The 16,989-nt window shown below is 60.6% G+C and overlaps 1 long non-coding RNA gene across 1 annotated transcript; it reads right to left on the minus strand.

The window, feature by feature from the left end:
• Positions 1-941: 941 nt before the first annotated feature.
• Positions 942-16,144, minus strand: LOC138984679 (uncharacterized). Its single transcript, XR_011461934.1, has 3 exons — positions 15,731-16,144; positions 9,237-9,708; positions 942-4,215 (listed from the first exon to the last, which is right to left on the minus strand). It is a non-coding gene; the product is annotated as an uncharacterized lncRNA (long non-coding RNA).
• Between the last annotated feature and the right edge of the window lie 845 nt (positions 16,145-16,989).

Raw genomic sequence — 16,989 nt, forward strand, 5'->3', positions numbered from 1 at the left:
TACATACACTGCATCTTCTTTACCCAGGCCTCTGTTGATGAACGCTTGGCTTGCTTCTGTGTTTCGGCTGCTGTAAATACTGCTGCTACCGGGGTGTGTGTATCTTTTCGAATAGAGTTTTCTCTGGATGTATGTCCAGGAGTGGGATTGCTGGATCACATGGTAAATCTGTTAGTTTTCTAAGGAGCTTTCACTGTTCTCCACGGTGGCTGCATCCATTTATGTTCCAATGCGCAGCTTCTTTTTTTAAAAAAAATATGTTTTAAACCTTTGCCTGAGATCGACGTGCACACAGCACTGTGTGTATTCGTTTACTCTTGGCTGTGCTGGGTCTTCACTGCTGCACGCGGGCTTTCTTCTCTAGTTGCAGAGACCGGGGGTGGCTCTGGAGTTGCCATGCTCGGGCTTCGCACTGCGGTGGCCTCTCTCGTTGCAGAGGCCAGGCTCCAGGCGCACGGGCTTCAGTAGCCTCTCACTGCGGTGGCCTCTCTCGTTGCAGAGCCCAGGCTCCAAGCGCACGGGCTTCAGTAGCCACAGAACATGAGCTGGGTAGTTGCCACTTGCTGGCTTGGGGCGCCTGGGTGTTAGGAGGAGTGACACAGAGGCCCATGAGCTCTGACTCTCAGGCCCTGAAACGTGCAGGCTTCAGTCGCTGTGGTACACAGGCTTAGTTGCCCTGGTGTGTGGGATCTTCCTGGACCAGAGATCAAACCTGTCCCCAGCATTGGTGGGTGGTTTCTTTCCACTCTTCTACCAGGGAAGCCCCAAGTGTACAGTTTCATAAACAGTCAAATACACATCTACCATGTATATGCCCTAACCACTCCCCATCTAGCATATACACCCACCCACCCCCACCTCCCATGTACACCCAACCACCCCCACCTCAATGTTTACCCAAGAGGAAGAAAGCATGTCCACACGAAGACTTGCAAGTGGATGCTCATGAGACCTTTATTTGGAAAAATCTCAAACTGGAAACAACTTAAATGCCCATCAGCAGAAAAACATGAAAGCGAACAGGGGCGACTCTGTGGGACAGAGTCCACTGGGCGGTGAGAAGGAATGGGTGAAGTGCTCAGGAAGGCGGTAGCAGTCACAGTGAAAGTCGCTCAGGCGTGTCTGACTCTTTGGAGCCCACAGACTATACAGTGCATGGAATTCTCCAGGCCAAAATAGTGGAGTGGGCAGCCTTTCCCTTCTCCAGGGGATCCTCCCAACTCAGGGATGGAACCCAGGCCTCCTGCGTTGCAGGCGGATTCTTTACCAGCTGAGCCACCAGGGAAGCCCAGGCTGGCAGGGGCAGTGCGGAATGCAAGAAGCCAAAGGAACAGGAGGGTTCCCTGCCTGGTTCCAAGGACAGAAGGCTCCGGAAAACGCAACAGTGAGCGTTTGCAGGGGGGCAGGTGGGAGAGGGGCATGAGGACTCCTTGGGAGCCACGCGTGTGCGTGCCGCCCAGCTGTGGCTGCAGGTCACACGACATGCGTGCGTGTGAGTCTGACACATGTCAAACCTGTCAGGCGGTGAGTTGCAAATGTCCACAGGTGGCCTGTATCTCGGCGGAGCTGCTCTCAAAAGGCATCAGGGATGGACTTGAAAGAGGCTGAAGGTGTGACGGCCCCCAGTCACAGCCCTGGAGCTGCATTTGCGTTTGTTTTCAGACACAGAACCTGCTGCTTGGAGAGGGGAAGGTCCGGTACATCACGGTAAGCACTGCTGTTGGGGTCCCTCGACTGTTCCCCTGAGTAACCAAGGCCATTCACTCAAGAGGCTGTGTGCTTGAGGGGGTGTTAAATACAGATCACCAATACCCTGATCTTGAAGAGCTGCCATGGGTCCCTGTTAACGAGGACACCCACGGGGTCGAGAAATAAACAGAGTCAGGTCAACGTCCAGCGACACTGGTCTGCTGGGCTCATAGACCCACTCAGCGATCCTTGTCACGGTCTCTGAATTTATAGTTGACACTGAGACACTTGGCAGTTAGTAGTCCCAACAACTGGGTCTATGAGGGCACTCTGAAAGGTCCAGTAAGGAAGGTTAGGGACCGACTGTGTTTTCTTGGGCTCCAAAATCACTGTGGACAGCGAGTGCTGTCGTGAAATTAAAAGACGCTTGCTCCGTGGAAGAAAAGCTATGAAAAACTTAGAAAGCATACTAAAAGCAGAGATATCATTTTGCCCACAAAGGTCTATATAGTCAAAATCATGATTTCTCCAGTGGTCGTGTATGGATGTGAGAGTTGGACTGTAAGGAAGGCCAAGCACAAAGAATTGATGCTTCTGAACTGTGGTGTGGAGAAGACTCAAGAGTCCCTTGGACAGCAAGGAGATTAAACCAGTCCACCCTAAAGGAAATCAGCCCTGAATATTCATTAGAAGGACTGATGCTGAAGCTGAAACTCCAATACTTGGGCCACTTGATGTGAAGAGCCAGCTCATAGGAAAAGACCCTGATGCTGGGAAAGACTGAAGGCAAAAGAAGAGGGTGCAGAGGATGAGATAGTTAGATAGCATCACCAACTCGATGGATACAAGTTTGAGCAAACTCCGGGAGATAGTGAAGGAGAGGAAAGTCTGGCGTGCTGCAGCCACGGGGTCACAAAGAGTTGGACACGACTTAGAGGCTGCGCAGCAGCAACGGCGACCTAGCAGCCCCGCTCCTGGGTTTACATCTGCACAAAACCACGATCGGGAAGACACACGCACCCTGTGTTCATAGCAGCACTGTTTACAGTAGCCAAGACATGGAAGCACCTAAGCGTCCACTGACAGATGAGGGGATAAAGAGGACGCGATGTATATATATCACGAGAATGGCAACCCACACCAGTATTCTTGCCTAGAGAATTCCATGCACAGAGGAGCCTGGCAGGCTGCGTCCATGGGGTCTCAAAGAGTCGCACACTGCTGAGCAAGTAACACACACATGTGCACACACACACATGCACACACACACACACACAGGCACACGCACGCACACATGTGCACACGCATGCACACATGCATGCACACGCGCACACACACATACAACACACACACAACACACACATGCACAGTGGAGTATTACTCACCTATAAAAAATGAAACAATGGCATTTGCAGCAACATGGATGGGCCTGGAGGGTACCATACTAAGGAAGTAAGTTAGACAGAGACAGACAGACAGTCTATGATGTCAATTATATGTAGAATCTAGAAAATGATACAAACAGAAAAAGACTCACAAACATAGAAACGGAAATTGCGGTTACCAAGGGGGAAAGGAGGAGAGCGGGATACCGCAGGAGTTGGGATCAGCAGATACACACTCGTACGTATAAAACACACCAAAAGCAGGGGCCTGCTGGACAGCACAGGGGACCGTATTCAGTGTCTTGTGATAGCCTGTAATGGAGAAGCGTACAAAGAGCACATATTTACCTAAATCACTTTGCTGCACACCAGAAACTAAAACAGCATCGTAAACGGATTTGTAGGAAACGGGAGCCGCCAGCCTGGTCGGCGGTGCGCGTCCCGTCGGCCCTCGCGGCCGGGCGAGCCCCTGCTCCCCTACACGCTCAGCCGCGTGGGTGTCACCCTCCCACTGCTGATACTCAGGGCTCGTGTCCTTGCCGTCTGTCCCTGTCTGACTCTCCCTCCCCTCTGGTAAGGTCCTGCAGGTTGCACGCTGGGTCATGCGGTGATGCCAGGCTTGCAGCTGGCTTGGAAGCCAGGAAAGGACCCGGCTCCTCACAGGGAAGGGGTCTGCTCCCACGCAGGCTCAGAGCGCCCGTGAGGCTCAGGCTGGAACTCAGCATCCCGGGGGTGTCCATCCAGCCGTCCCGGCTCCACCGTCGGGGTCCCAGGTTTTCCTGAGCAGGGCCGTGGCGGCAGCCCCGCATCAGAGGCTTGGACACCTGATGGTCACCCTGGAGCTCACCTCTCTCTGGGAGCCGCAAGGGACTGGCTTTCTTGCTCAAGTCCCTGGCGTGCACGTGTTGCCCTCGGGTTTTCATGGTCCTTCCGTCGAGTAACTCAGTCATAACCCCGAGTTCCATTGTCTGCCTGCCATCAGCCCCCTACTCACCCTGACGTTTCAAATGCCAGAACCACCGCTCGAGTGACGGAGATGAGATAGGGCCGAGACGGCATAGGTGGGAGGCCTCACTCACCTCCGTGCTCTGAGCAATATTTCTTCTTCTCCAGTTTCCTTCGCCACCGTCCAAGGTGCATTCTGCAAAGATACATTATTTTCATAGCCTGAAAAAAAAACAAAACTCAGCCTCTTTATAAAACACAAGAAAAAGTAGCCTTAGGAAGAAAAAATTAAGAACTTGTGTGGCTGACAACGCTGACGGCCTCCCAAGCCTGAGGGCCACAGAAGTGGCTGCACCCATCACGGTGACCACAGATCAGGCCGCCCTGGCCTGCGGGGCCTTCAGGGCTCGGTCAGCCCCGCACCGAGCCGTTGGCAAGGCCTCAGAGGGGGAAACCCGTCAGGAGAGCCAGCTACCCTCTCAGACAGTCCACCTTCTTCCTCCAGCTCACGTAACTGCTCAGGTGGGTGTTCAGCGGGGCCTCCAGGTGGGACTCCGGGACCCAGGCTCCTCCCACAGGTCACCTGTCCCCCTTCCATCGTCCAGAGGAAGAGAGGGAACCCCTCTTTCTGACAGGTGGAAACCGAGCTGCTCGTGGGCCGTCCCCTGGGACGTCCCTTGGCCACATGCCGGGTCAGGTTCAGGGCTGAAGACTGGAGGGGACAGCAGACTGGCCGGGGAGACCTGGAGCTCTGCCGGTGGGCGACGTCCACCAGCAAGGACAGGAAGAGGAGCAGGCCGAGCGCAGGGGACACGGCGCGTCTGGGGGTCAAGGATGGAGCCAGTGAGAGGGCTGAGGAGGAGGGCAGGAAGGTGCCGGGGCCAGCCTTGGCCGCCAGGTCCCTGGAGACCCGGGAGACCGCCTAGAGGAGGGTGAGGATGAGGGAGGCAGGTAGGGTGGGGACGGGGCTGGGCAGGGCGGGAAGCAGCAGTTTGTGGCTCAGATCCACACAGAGGGACCCGGGTGCTCAGGGCATCGAGGCCCGCAGGAGGTCCCGCCCCCATGCCCAGCCCCTGCCCCAGGGAAGATGTGGCGGCACCTCGGCCGCGGGTGAAAGCTCTCCGCGGCTCCCGCTGCCCAGGGTGTGAGCGTCTGCTCCCCGGAGGGGCCGGCAGGGTCCATCGGGCAGGAACCTGGGGGCCACATGGAGGGTGTGGACCTAGGAAGTGCAGACCAGAAGGGGCATAGTGGACGCTGGCTGGGAGGGGGCTGGAGATGCTGGAGAGAAGTATGACGGCGGCCTGAAGTAGGTGCCGGGCACCGGGCCAATCCAGCCTCTGGGCTGTTCTGGGGTGGCAGGTGTGAATTCCAAGCCGGGCAGCCAGGCTGGCCCACAGGCAGAACTCTGCCTCTGAGCTGGGCCCCGGGAGATCCCCGGGGAGCACAGTCAGGAGCCCGCGCGATGTTCCAGGTGCAAGAGACAAAGAGGGACTGGGCCTCGGACGGGGCGAGACAGTGGGCCGTGCAACATGCCCGTGTGTCTGAAGGCGCGGGAAGGGGGCCAGAGGGCACAGCGGCCCGTGGGCAGGCCGTGGGCAGGAGCTTCCAGCGAAGGGAGACACAGGTGAGAATTCATCAGGAGGGCGGGCTCGATTCGACCTGAGCCCCAGGGAGAGCGGGCATGAAGGGGGCCCCCAGATCCCAGCTGGGGTGACTGGATGGCACTGCCCCAGGTGCGAGCGAGGGCGGCGGTGGTTCTGGCTCCAGGGCACGTGGAGCGGACATGCAGGTGAGTCTGTAGCTCAGGAGAGGTGGCCCTAGGGGTGGCTGTCTGCAGGAGGTCGGCACCCCAGCGGTGCCCAGCGGTGCCCAGCGGTGCCCAGAGGATGCCCAGGACAGAAGTGCCCCAGGGACGGAGCCAGGGAGGTTGGGCCTCTGCCCTGAGCCCCCGACACCCTTCTATCCCCCGTCTTCCCACCCACTCCCTCCCCAGGCCACCCCATCTGTCCACAGAACTTCCGTGGGAGCCCCTAACCCAGTGGGGGTCCGGTGGGGGCAGGGCACCATTGACAGGTGGGGAAACTGAGGCTCAGGGGTAGGGGCTCCCCCAGGGCTTGTGGGGGTTTGACTTGGCTACAGAGCTGGACAGCAGGCTTTGGATACCCTCACCCTGCCGACAGGGTGCCATACCCCGGCGTGGCTTCTCTGTGCTGGTGACGGGAGCCGGGCTCAGTCAGCTGAGGCTGGCCTGGAGATGGAGCTCCCAGGGCGGCAGCCCCTCCTCCCCAGGCCCTAAATGCTTCCAGACCCTGCTCTGCGTGGCCTTATCTGTGCCTTTGATCTGTCTCATTCATCCTGAGCCTGTCTCCCCTTCCTGTGTGTGCCCGCCTGGGGGCTGGTGCACAGCGGGGGCCACAGGCTAGGTCAGCGAGGCTCTGAGCGGAGCACGGAGCTGGTGAGGGCGTCCTTCTCTGTTCCTTGGGTGCAGCTGGAGGCAAGGCCGCCCCCCAGGATGGAGGGGAAGCCCCATCCCACAGCCACACCCGGCACAATCCAGGTGTTAAGCGTGGGTGGGGGTCCCAAGGTTCTGCTCCTTGAAAGCAAACTCCTCACGAGAGGAGTTTGTTTTGATCACAGCTCTACCTCAGCATCTGGAACGGTGTCTGGTGTCCACTGAGGCTGAGTACAGGGAGAGTGAGCGAGTGGGTGAGTGAGTGAATGCGCTACCCAATAAATGAACGAGTGAGTGACTGAGTGAATGAGTGAGCAAGCAAATGAATGAAGGACTTAACAAATGAGTGAGTGAATAAGTGAGTTAATGAAATAGTGAGTGAGAGAATGAGTGAGTGAGTGAGTGAGTGAACGAGCTTGTTAACGAGTGACTCAGGGAATGGCTGAGGGAGTGATCGAGGGCGGAGGAACGTGGACTAGAACGAGTCTGCGCCTCCTGGGCTTGGCCTCCACCCTCCGTCCTGTCTCCCAGTGGCCAGGCTGGGGTGGGGCTGGCACACACCCGTGCCCAGTGTCCTGGGCGCCCTGGCCTCCTGGGGTGCTGTCCTCACGTCCTGAGGGTCCCAGTCTGGGAGCTCCCGGATCTCCCCCGTGCATTGCCGTGGGCTTCCCCAGCTGGATGCTCTGTGTTCTGGCCCTGGTCCATCCAGAGCCCTCTAGGTCTACAGGCCTCAGAGCATCCGTCTGGGACAAGGAGGGGCCCCCTAGAGGCTCAGGGGGCCTCAGCCTCACCTTGTGGTCCAAGGGGTTGAGGGCAGGTCTGGACACGGCGGAGCAGTGTGGGCTCTGCAGCCACTTCTGGAAGGCGCCTGGCACAGCCCCGGGCCACTTCCCCATCAGGAGAGCGCGTCCCTCCGGGTGGACCCTGCCTGGCGAAGGGGCAGCACGGAGGCTGGGAGTGGGGACCCTGCAGCCTTGAGCTCAGACCCGCTCCTCCGGGCCCTGCCTGTGGAGGTGCACACGGATCCAGCACAGGCGCTTCCCGGCTCGGCCTTGAGATGCTCACCAGCCTGCCGGACTCTCCTTCCTAGAAGCGGCATTTGGGCTCTGCAAACCCGGGCTTTCTCTGCCTGCTCTGGAGGGTGCTTCCGGAGAACAGGGGCTCCTGCAGTGGGTGCAGAGGGCGCCCCTGAGGGAGCCCTGGGCTCTTTGATAGCTGAGTGGGCTGAGTCAGCCAGAGGTCCCCAGGGCTCTGTGACTCCCGTAAAGATCCAGAGCCTTTCTCTGTTTGGGGTCTGGTGAGGCTCCCTGAGGTCAGACACTGCGTGGCCGGGCCTGTGCGCCTTGGAGGGCATGAAAGTGAGGCGGCTTCCCTGCGGTCAGTCTCCCGTGAGGCTGGGGGCTGCTGGCCGCCACACCCCACAGGGGCTGCCTGAAATGGGCTGGAGCCTCCCAGAAAGGAGCCACCACCTCGTCTTTATGCACCAGGCTGCCCGGGTCTGCAGGTCCCTCCCTCGACCCCAGACAGGCCGCTCCACCGTCTCACATCCAGAAGGCTCCGCGTCCAGGGTCCTGTCCGCCCCCGACTGCCTCAGTGAACATGCAGGGTCCAGGCTGGGGTCTCCCTGCGGGCCTGTGTGCACTGTGGGGAAGGCGGGGCTGGAAGGGATGCAGCCAGCCTGGGGTCTGGTTTGGGCTCAGAGCAAATATTGTGCTGAACCAGTTCTGGGGTGCTCGGGGGTGCTGGTGTGTGCTGCCCGCGTGTGTCTGTGTGTCTGAGTGTTTTCTCTGGGAGCCCGCATTGACTGGCTGCCGCCAGCTCCACGGAGGGACACAGGGTGGCTGGCAGCATCTCGGGGCCCCATGCCCGTACCTCACTTTCAGCTCAGATTTTCGTCTGCGAGGCCCGTCATCGAGGCCACTCTGTGACCAGGAGCCCTGTTCTCTCAGGTCCAGAGGAGACCCTGGTCCTGAGAACCCCGGGACCGGCCCCTGCCGGCACCACCCACTTCCACCTGGGGGCCTTGATGGGGTGCTGGGTCCCAGGCGGCCACGGCCAGGCCGCCGGTGCACTGCTGGGCCTCGCTCCGTGGCGTGGCGTCCTCTCTGTCCTTGGCCAGGGCCTGGGGCGGCCGCCTGCCTGGATCCCCAAGGGAAGGCCCTGGGAAAGGGGTGACCTGGGGGGTCAAGGGTCCGGCCCCTTCCAGCGGCCTCCCAGGTCCCACTGACAGGGCCCAGCCGGGCCCACCACCAACTCCAGGCCAGAAGCAAGAGCAGCCTCTGAGGGTGAGGGCAGGAGAGAAGCCGGGATGCTCTGGGCAGCGGGGGTTGGCACCAGGGCCACGTGATGGGGAGGAGAGGGGGTGGGGGGCGGGACTCCACCTCCACAGGCCTGTCCCTCAGCTGGAGTCTGAGGGAAGGATGCATACCCAGCCTTTAGGGGGTGGCTCAGACAGAGGAGACACAGGACACCCTTCTGGACATAGGACCCACGATGAGAGGGGTGGGGATGGCACCCTGGGCAGCAGATTTCAGCTCCATAGACAGAAGGGCCGGCCGAGAGCCACGGCCCCTCAACTCAGGAAAGTGCTGCAAAGGCAGTGAGCGCCCCGCGGCTGGGAGTGATCGAGCAGAGACCAGCTGGGAGAGCTGTGAAGCACTCTCAGGGGGAGTGTCTTGGCCCTGGGCACCTGGGACCTGCGTCGCTGCCCTCAAGTAGAGGGCATCCTGAGATCCAGCCACAGCCGGCAGGTTGGAGGCTCTTACCACAGCCACAGGGCGGCTTGTTGCTGGAAACAGGCACTGAATCCAGAAGAGCATCCTGAGGGCAAACACTGACTCCCACAGAGCCTGCGTGCCCCCGCGCTGGGCTGCCTTCCTGTCCGCATGCTCTGCGGGCACCCGCGCTCGTTGATTTGGGGGAGCACTTGAATGAGGACTAATTTCGGTCCAAGAAAGATGGAATCAGACGCCTGACCTCTAGGGATCGGTACCCTCCGGCTGGGGTCCACGAGGTGGTCGAAGCTGGCTGCCTTGGCACCTTCCTCCAGGGCGAGACCACCGACGGGCACTCACGTGTTCGAGCATCGCAGCCCCCAGCAGGCTGAGCAGGGCCATGGAGCAGCACTCTCAGACGCCCCCTCGTCCCTGCCTCCAGGCAGATGTCGCAGCTTTGGGTCCTGCCAGCCTCCTCATTCCCCCAACCTTGCTGACATCGCACACCTGTATTTTTCAGTCCCTGAAAAGATATTTGAATATGGGGCTTTCCCCCCCAATTTTGATGGACAATTTCAAACACTTTTTCCAGTAGTCATGTACAAATGTGACAGTTAAACCATAAAGAAGCCTGAACGCCGAAGAATTGATGCTTTTGAACTGTGGTGCTGGAGAAGACTTTTGAGAGTCCCTGGGACTGCAAGGAGATCCAACCGGTCTGTCGTAAAGGAGATCAGTCCTGAATATTCACTGGAAGGACTGATGCCGAAGTGACCACTGCTTCCTCCCTGTCCTAACACTCGGACTCCCGGCCCCCCATCTGCTCACCAACACCCACTGAGCCAGCCTACCCCCTGCCCCCTCCAGCCCAAATGCACATCCTAGCCTCACATCCAATATTTTGGCCACCTGATGCGAAGAACTGACTCATTGGAAAAGGCTCCAGTGCTGGGAAAGATGGAGAGCAGGAGGACACTAGGAGAAGGAGGGCCCCTGCACTCCCCGCCGGCGCCAGTAAACTCTGGGCACTGGCTTCACCCCAGCTTCCCCAGATGAGAAACGGACCACAGCGCTCCCTCCCCCGACCCTGGCTTTGAAACCGGTCAAAGGAGAGGAAGCCTCCAGAGAGGGGGTGCATGTGGGGAGTGGGGCCAGTGAACAGATGCAGGACCGTCAGGACGAAAGGGAGAGGGGTCCACCCAAAAAAAGGGGGGAAATTTATGTCTGACTGTCATCCTGGGGGCTCTGAAAGCTTGTGAGGGGCCTGGAGTGGCAACTGGAGCCCCCAGAGTGGACCGTGGATGGCTGATGGGGTGGAGGGGGGCAGGAGACCCAGCGATGGTCAGATCTGTCCATGGTGGCGGCCAGGAGGGGCAAAGGGGAGCCCCTGCGGGCAGGGCCAGCTCTCAGGGCCGGAGGGGCCCCGGGGACAATCACGGGCACCAGGGGCCGGGTCTCAGCACGGCCAGTGGGGTGCGGATTAGTGGGTTGGTCCGGAGCTGCCGGCCACAGCTGTGAGTCTAGGATGTGCGTTTGGGCTGGAGGGGGCAGGGGGTAGGCCGGCTCAGCGCGTGTTGGTGAGCAGACGGGGGGCCGGGAGTCCGAGTGTTAGGACAGGGAGGAGGCAGTGGTCACCATCCCCACGCCGAGGACAGTCCAGGAGGGGTGCGTGACCCACGGGGCCCGAGGATGTGGCAACCACAGGGTCAGCGGTGAGCTTCTGGGCTGTGGTCATCAAGTGCAGAGACAGAAAGGAGGGTGCTGGGGCCGGGGCCGGGGGCCGGGGCGGGGTGGCAGGGGCGGTTTACCGGGGACAGAGTGTCCTTTTGGCAGGATGGATGGATTTCTGGAGACGGATGGTGACCTTGGTTCTTCAGCGTGAGTGTGATTAATGCCACTCGGAAACAGTTGAAATGGTAAACTTTCTGTTATTGTGTATATTTTACCACAGTCGGAAGAAGATGCAATTCCCTTTGTCTTCCTCGATTTTTAGATTTGTATGTGGCGATTTGGCCATGATCTGGCTTTGGTGCCATTTGAAAAGCTCATCATTGTTTAAGCAAAGAGGAAAGCCCTTTATTCTGTGTAAACTGTGGGGGAAATCCTTTAGTCTCTTGAAACGCTACTGTATTGCATTTAAAAGTGGTGGATGAGGCCGCCATGCGCTTCCTTGGTGGTAAAGAATCTGCCTGCAGTGCAGGAGCTGCATGTTCGATCCCTGGGCTGGGAAGCTCCCCTGGAGGAGGAAATGGCGGCCCACTCCAGTCTTCTTGCCTGGAGAATCCCATGGACCGAGGAGCCTCGCGGCCTAACAGTCCATGGGGTTGCAGAGAGTCAGACACGACCGAAGCAACTTAACAGGGACGCCCAGCCACCGTAAGTGCCCAGACCAAGCGCCACTGTGAGATTCAGTTCGGCTGTAAACGTCTGGTTTAGCCGCTTTGGCCACCTGCATCGTTCGGGGTCAGCCAGTGGCGGCCGGGGGCTGGGTGACGGTCGTGTTTCTGTAAACCCCTTTCTATCAGCAGGCAGCCCCTCCTTCTTGACTGGCAGCCTTGAGCTGCTTTCCTTAGGGGAACTGAGGCTTTGCAACACAGATCCAGAGACCTGGGGCCCACAAAGCCTAAAATACTTTCCCTCTGACCTCTTATAGAAAAAGTTCTCTGCTTCCTGATCAAATACATAGGATACTCCTTTGCTGAGTATTCCCTCAGACTTTTATAATTCTTCCTCTGGGTCACAACGGAAACCAGCCGCAAGACAAAATGAACAAGAAGCTCAAATGCTTCATCTGTCAAACAACGGCCCCAGGACCGGAGCCTGAGCAACTGAAATTCTGGTGGTCTTCCCAAGGGAGGCTGCAGAGGAATGGCATTCGCAGTGCGGAAGTGGCAATCCCACTCACGGGGGACACATCTGAGAGGCTTCTAGGTCCCAAAGAGGACTGAGAAGACATGTAGGGGGCCGGGGGACCCACCCAGTAGTCGGTGGCGGGGAGGCAAGTCTGGGATCACCCCACCATGGGAGCGATTGCCCAGAGACGGGGAGCAGGGACCAGGCGGGGACAGCGAGACCCCACGACGGGGATGGGGCAGCAGCGTTCTCCGGCGTCCCTAATCACTGCAGACGGTGACCGCAGCCATGAAATTAAAAGAGACTTACTCCTTGGAAGGAAAATTATGCCAACCTAGAGACCACATTAAAAAGCAGAGACATTACTTTACCAACAAAAGTTGGTCTCGTCGAGGCTATGGTTTTTCCAGGAGTCATGTATGGATGTGAGAGTTGGACTATAAAGAAAGCTGAGTGCCAAAGAATTGATGCTTTTGAACTGTGGTGCTGGAGAAGACTCTTGAGAGTCCCTTGGACTGCAAGGAGATCCAACTAGTCAATCCTAAAGGAAATCAGTCCTGAATATTCATTGGAAGGACTGATGCTGCTGAAGCTGAAACTCCAATACTTTGGCCACCTGATGCGAAGACATGACTCATGGGAAAAGACCCTGATGCTGGGAAAGACTGAAGGCAGGAGGAGAAGGGACGACAGAGGGTGAGATGGCTGGATGGCATCACCAACGTGATGGACCTGGGTTTGGGTGGACTCTGGGAGTTGGTGATGGACGGGGAGGCCTGGTGTGCTGCGGTTCATGGAGTCGCAAAGAGTCGGACACGACTAAGCGACTGAACTGAACTGAACTGAATTGAAACGCCATTGCAAGTGGCAAAGCTCTGACTATGGGGGAGGCCACGTGATGGCAGAGACTGGCGTGAGGCAGACACAGCCCAGGACGGCTGGGAGCCCCCCGGAGCTTGAAGAGGCAGGAGGGACCCTCCCCTAGACCTCACAGGGAGCTCGCTGACCTGTAGCCCTTGGCTCGGGGACAGGGACAGCCCCCCGGAGCTGCTTCCTAGGGGCAGCATCCCCAGAACCCTCCCCAAAGGCCATCTGCAAAGAGATGGGGGTCTAGGCTGCAGCCCCTGGAGCAGCCTGCCCGCCCAGCAAGCACCTTGCGTCCCAGCCTGGGCTTCTCAGCTCCGGGACAGGTAAGGCTGGACACATGGGGGCCAGAGAACCTGGGGCCTCACACTGCCTCTCCCAGAAAGGACGGCGCCCCCCCAACCTCTGCTTCCTGCCGCCTGAGTCCCCAGAGCTGTCTGCCCAGGCGCACACCTGGATGGCAGACGCCCATATCCCAGCCACAGCCTGGGCCAGGGACCCAAGGAGCCGCCGGCTGGAGGCCAAGGGGCTAAGGGCACGGGGGCAGCCACGGCTGCCGACGGACAAACCAGGGTCTGACTGACAGCAGGGTGTGGGCACCCAGCATGGGGAAGGGGCAAGAGCCAGGGCAGGACCAGAGCCCCGGCCGCCCGTGGGCCTTTACTGGGTTCTCTGCCCCGTGGGGCAGGCGATGCCCTTTGCTCAGCTGATGGGCAGGGTGCCCCAGATTGGGCCTCACAGCCCAGCAGGCATCCTGACTACTGGGCCCACGGGGTGCTGGGGGACTGTGTGCAGGCAGGGCCTCAGGCCTCTGGGGCTCGCTGGGGCAGGTGTGGACCAGGTTCCAGAAATCGGGTAGTAGCCCCAGCCCCGAGCCCCCTACCACACACCCAGGTGCCTCACCACACCCCCAAGGCCCCCCACCACATGCCCAGGCTCCCCATCACACCCCCAAGGCCCCCCCACTACACACCTGGGCTCCCCATCACAACCCTGAGGCCCCCACCACATGCCCAGGCTTCCCCAGATGCCACTACTTGGAACCACTTGGAAATGGAGCCCTATCTGGCCCACGGGGTCGCTGAGAAGACCCTGCGGCCACCACGCCAGCCGAAAACAGCTCAGTCACCAGAGCGCGCGGAGCTGTTAGGTTATAAATCGGAAACAGCCGCATTCTGCCGACGTCTCTGCCTGCTGCTTCCCAGCTGAGGGGCCCAGGGTCCAGCCGGGCCTGGGGTCTGCCCCGAGGACGCTGGCCTCTCCGGTCTCTACTCCCGCGCAGTGGCAGGGGCACAGCGCCCCCGCCTCAGACTCCCGCAGCCCTTACGTGGCGATGGAGAGCAAGATCGGGGTCCTCCTTTGGGGAAAGAAACTGTAACTGTGTAGTGACAGCCATGAGCGAGACTCACCGCGGGGACCCTGGGCAATGCATGCGCCTGTCAGGCTGTTTCTATGTAGCCTAAAACCAACACGTTGTTCTCTGTCCATTCATCTCAACTGTTATTTTACTTTATCTGGGGGCCATGCCATCCCATTTGTGGGCTGCTGATTCCTCAACCAAGAACCGAACCCGCGCCCTCAGCAGTGAGAGCGCAGGGCTCTAAGCCCTGGGCCACCAGGGAGTCCCTTTCTCAATCTTTAGAACCTCAGAAGCAGGTGCCGCGAGCCGCTCTGCGCCCCGGCCTTGTTGCCACAGCTTGGCGGGAGCCTCCTGGGTGGGGATCTGGGGAGAACCCCGACCCAGGGCCACACTCTGGAGCTCTGCCTGCGTGCAGACTCCAGCAGCCGCTGCTTCACTCAGCCCCGCAGGTCTCGCCTGGCTCCCACTCCCTCTGCCCTTCTGCAGCGGCCCCCAGGCCTGTTTCTAGCCGGCTGCTGGTTCAAGTCAGACCCCCAACCCAGGTCTGGGTGCTGTGCACCAGCCAACCCGCAGCTCTGCCTTCAAGACCTGCGCAGCCCCAGACACCCCCACCTCCCAAGGCTTCACCCCACCCCTGCGGCCCCCCACCTCCCAAGGCATCACCCCACCCCTCCCTGACCCACCCTTCAAGTGCATCCCTGGGCAGCAGGCAGAGGGGCCCTGGTAAAGCCGGGCCAGAGCCCCTTGGAGCTCCCAGGCTTGTAGGAGGAGCAGGGCCCAGGGCCTGGGCCACACGCAGGTCCCCAGGAATGGCCAGCTGGGGCGGCGAGGCTGCGGCCCCCAGGGAGCTCCCAGAGGTGGGAAGGCTGGCTTGGACGGCCCCCACTCACTGTCTCCTTCTAGACATCCAGCCCCGCCTGGGACGCCCACCCGCCTGGGGGCTGGCGCATCCCGGCTTCCTGCCCGCCTCGGGCTCCTCGGCCCTCTCGTGCTCCTCGACCTGCCCGCTCCAGGCACCTCCTGTGGTCCTCCCGGCCAGATCCAGCCCTCACCACCCGCCCCCAGGGGCGGGGCCGGGCCTGCCCTGCCCCTGCGCACCCTCAGTGCAGACGCCCAGCGCCGAGCAGGCCCCGAGAACATCACTGACGAGAGAGATGGGCTCTCCTGGTGAGTCTGGGGGGCGGGTCAGGCTGCGGGTGCGGGACATTGACTCTCCCCAGGGAGTCTCCCACCTGGCTGCCCAGGGAGGCAACGCCCTGCCCCTCTGAGTGGCCGCTAGTGGCTCCGCTAGGGGGGTGGCTGCCAGCCCGTCCCCATGAGCCGCCACCCGCCTGCCCGAAGTTTGGACTTTCCAGGCTTCCAGGGCAATGCCCTCCTGAGCTGGTGGTGAGGGGTGTTTGACCACAGCCAGTTGCCCCGGCCCCTCCGGAGCAGGCCACGTCACCAGCCCCTGCCTGGGTCCCCTTACCTGTGACAGCCCCACCTCCAGCACTGGCCAGCAAGGGGCCCCATGGTGGAGGAGCCTCGGGAAGTGGCTGCTGAATCAGGTCGGCGAGTCAGACGTGGTCATAGAGGAGGGAGATGTGGTCGGCACCGAGGGGCTGACATTTGAGCTGGGTATGGAAGGCATGCGGGGCCTGCAGCAGGAAGGAAGGAGGAGCTGCTGCTCCTGGCAGAGGAGCAGAGGCCCAGGTGGTGGGAACCGGGGGCACCTGGAGTGCAGGAGGAAGAGTGAGTGCCCGGGGCTCTGGCCAAGGGCCTGGGGTAGAACCAAGGGTGTCGGGGAGCCACAGAAGGCTCCGGAGACAGAGCAGTGGCCCTCTCAGCCAGAAGGCAGAGCCTGCCTGGCCACAAATCAGTGATTGCGAGCGGTCCCTGTGGTCCCACCCCCGGGTGAGACGTGGCACCTCATCCTAGGCGCTCCCAGCCAACCATGGCCACGGGCATCGCCCTCTTAAAGTGACAGAGCCCTGGGGGCTGGCCCGAGGCTGAACACGGGAGGTGGGGGTGGGCAGGAGGGCAGGCAGGCGATGGTGAGGGGAGGGGGTACTGCCTGGGCAAAGGGCAAAGACAGGAATGTGCAGGGCGTGTGCCCAGAGAGGAGCCGCCAGACTTGGCCGGGCCCTGGACGTCCGGAACAGTGGGAGCAGGCCGCCGAGGCTGGCCGCAGGCCCACGGAGTCCTTGTGGCTCTCAGCCCAGACACGCGGCCCAGGGGGCGTCCTGAGGTCCCTCGGAGACTGGCCTCCAGGCTGCCAGCCTGGACCTGAGTTGAGAGGCACGGAGGGGACAGGTCAGACCTGCCCAGTGGCCTTGGGGCTGCCACCTCCTCACTACATGCCCATCCAGCCCGGAAGGAAACTGGGAGCCATCACAAGCTAAAACTCACTGGTAAACAAAGCAGGAGGTCCGGTTGGGAAATGGAAAGCCCAGATCCCGGAGAGCCCTGAGTCGTCGCCATGGGCTCCCCTGCGTCCCCGGGGACAGCAGGGCTGACTCAGGGAGGCGGGGTCACCAAGGACGAGGCCCCGGGTGCAGAAGGCGGGGGTCAGCCCCTCGCAGGTACACGTGGCCCTGATCGTGGACGCCGACCCTGCAAGCAGGGGGCCACAGCACCAGTCCCACCTGGGCCTGGGGGGCCTGACCGGAGCACGGCGCTGAGCAGAGGCCCGAGGGGTTTCATTCCACTGTGCCCCAGAGTGGGTGCCACGTCACCCTGGGAGGCCCA

Source organism: Bos mutus, chromosome 22, assembly GCF_027580195.1.
Source record: "Bos mutus isolate GX-2022 chromosome 22, NWIPB_WYAK_1.1, whole genome shotgun sequence".
Taxonomy (NCBI): Eukaryota; Metazoa; Chordata; class Mammalia; order Artiodactyla; family Bovidae; genus Bos; species Bos mutus.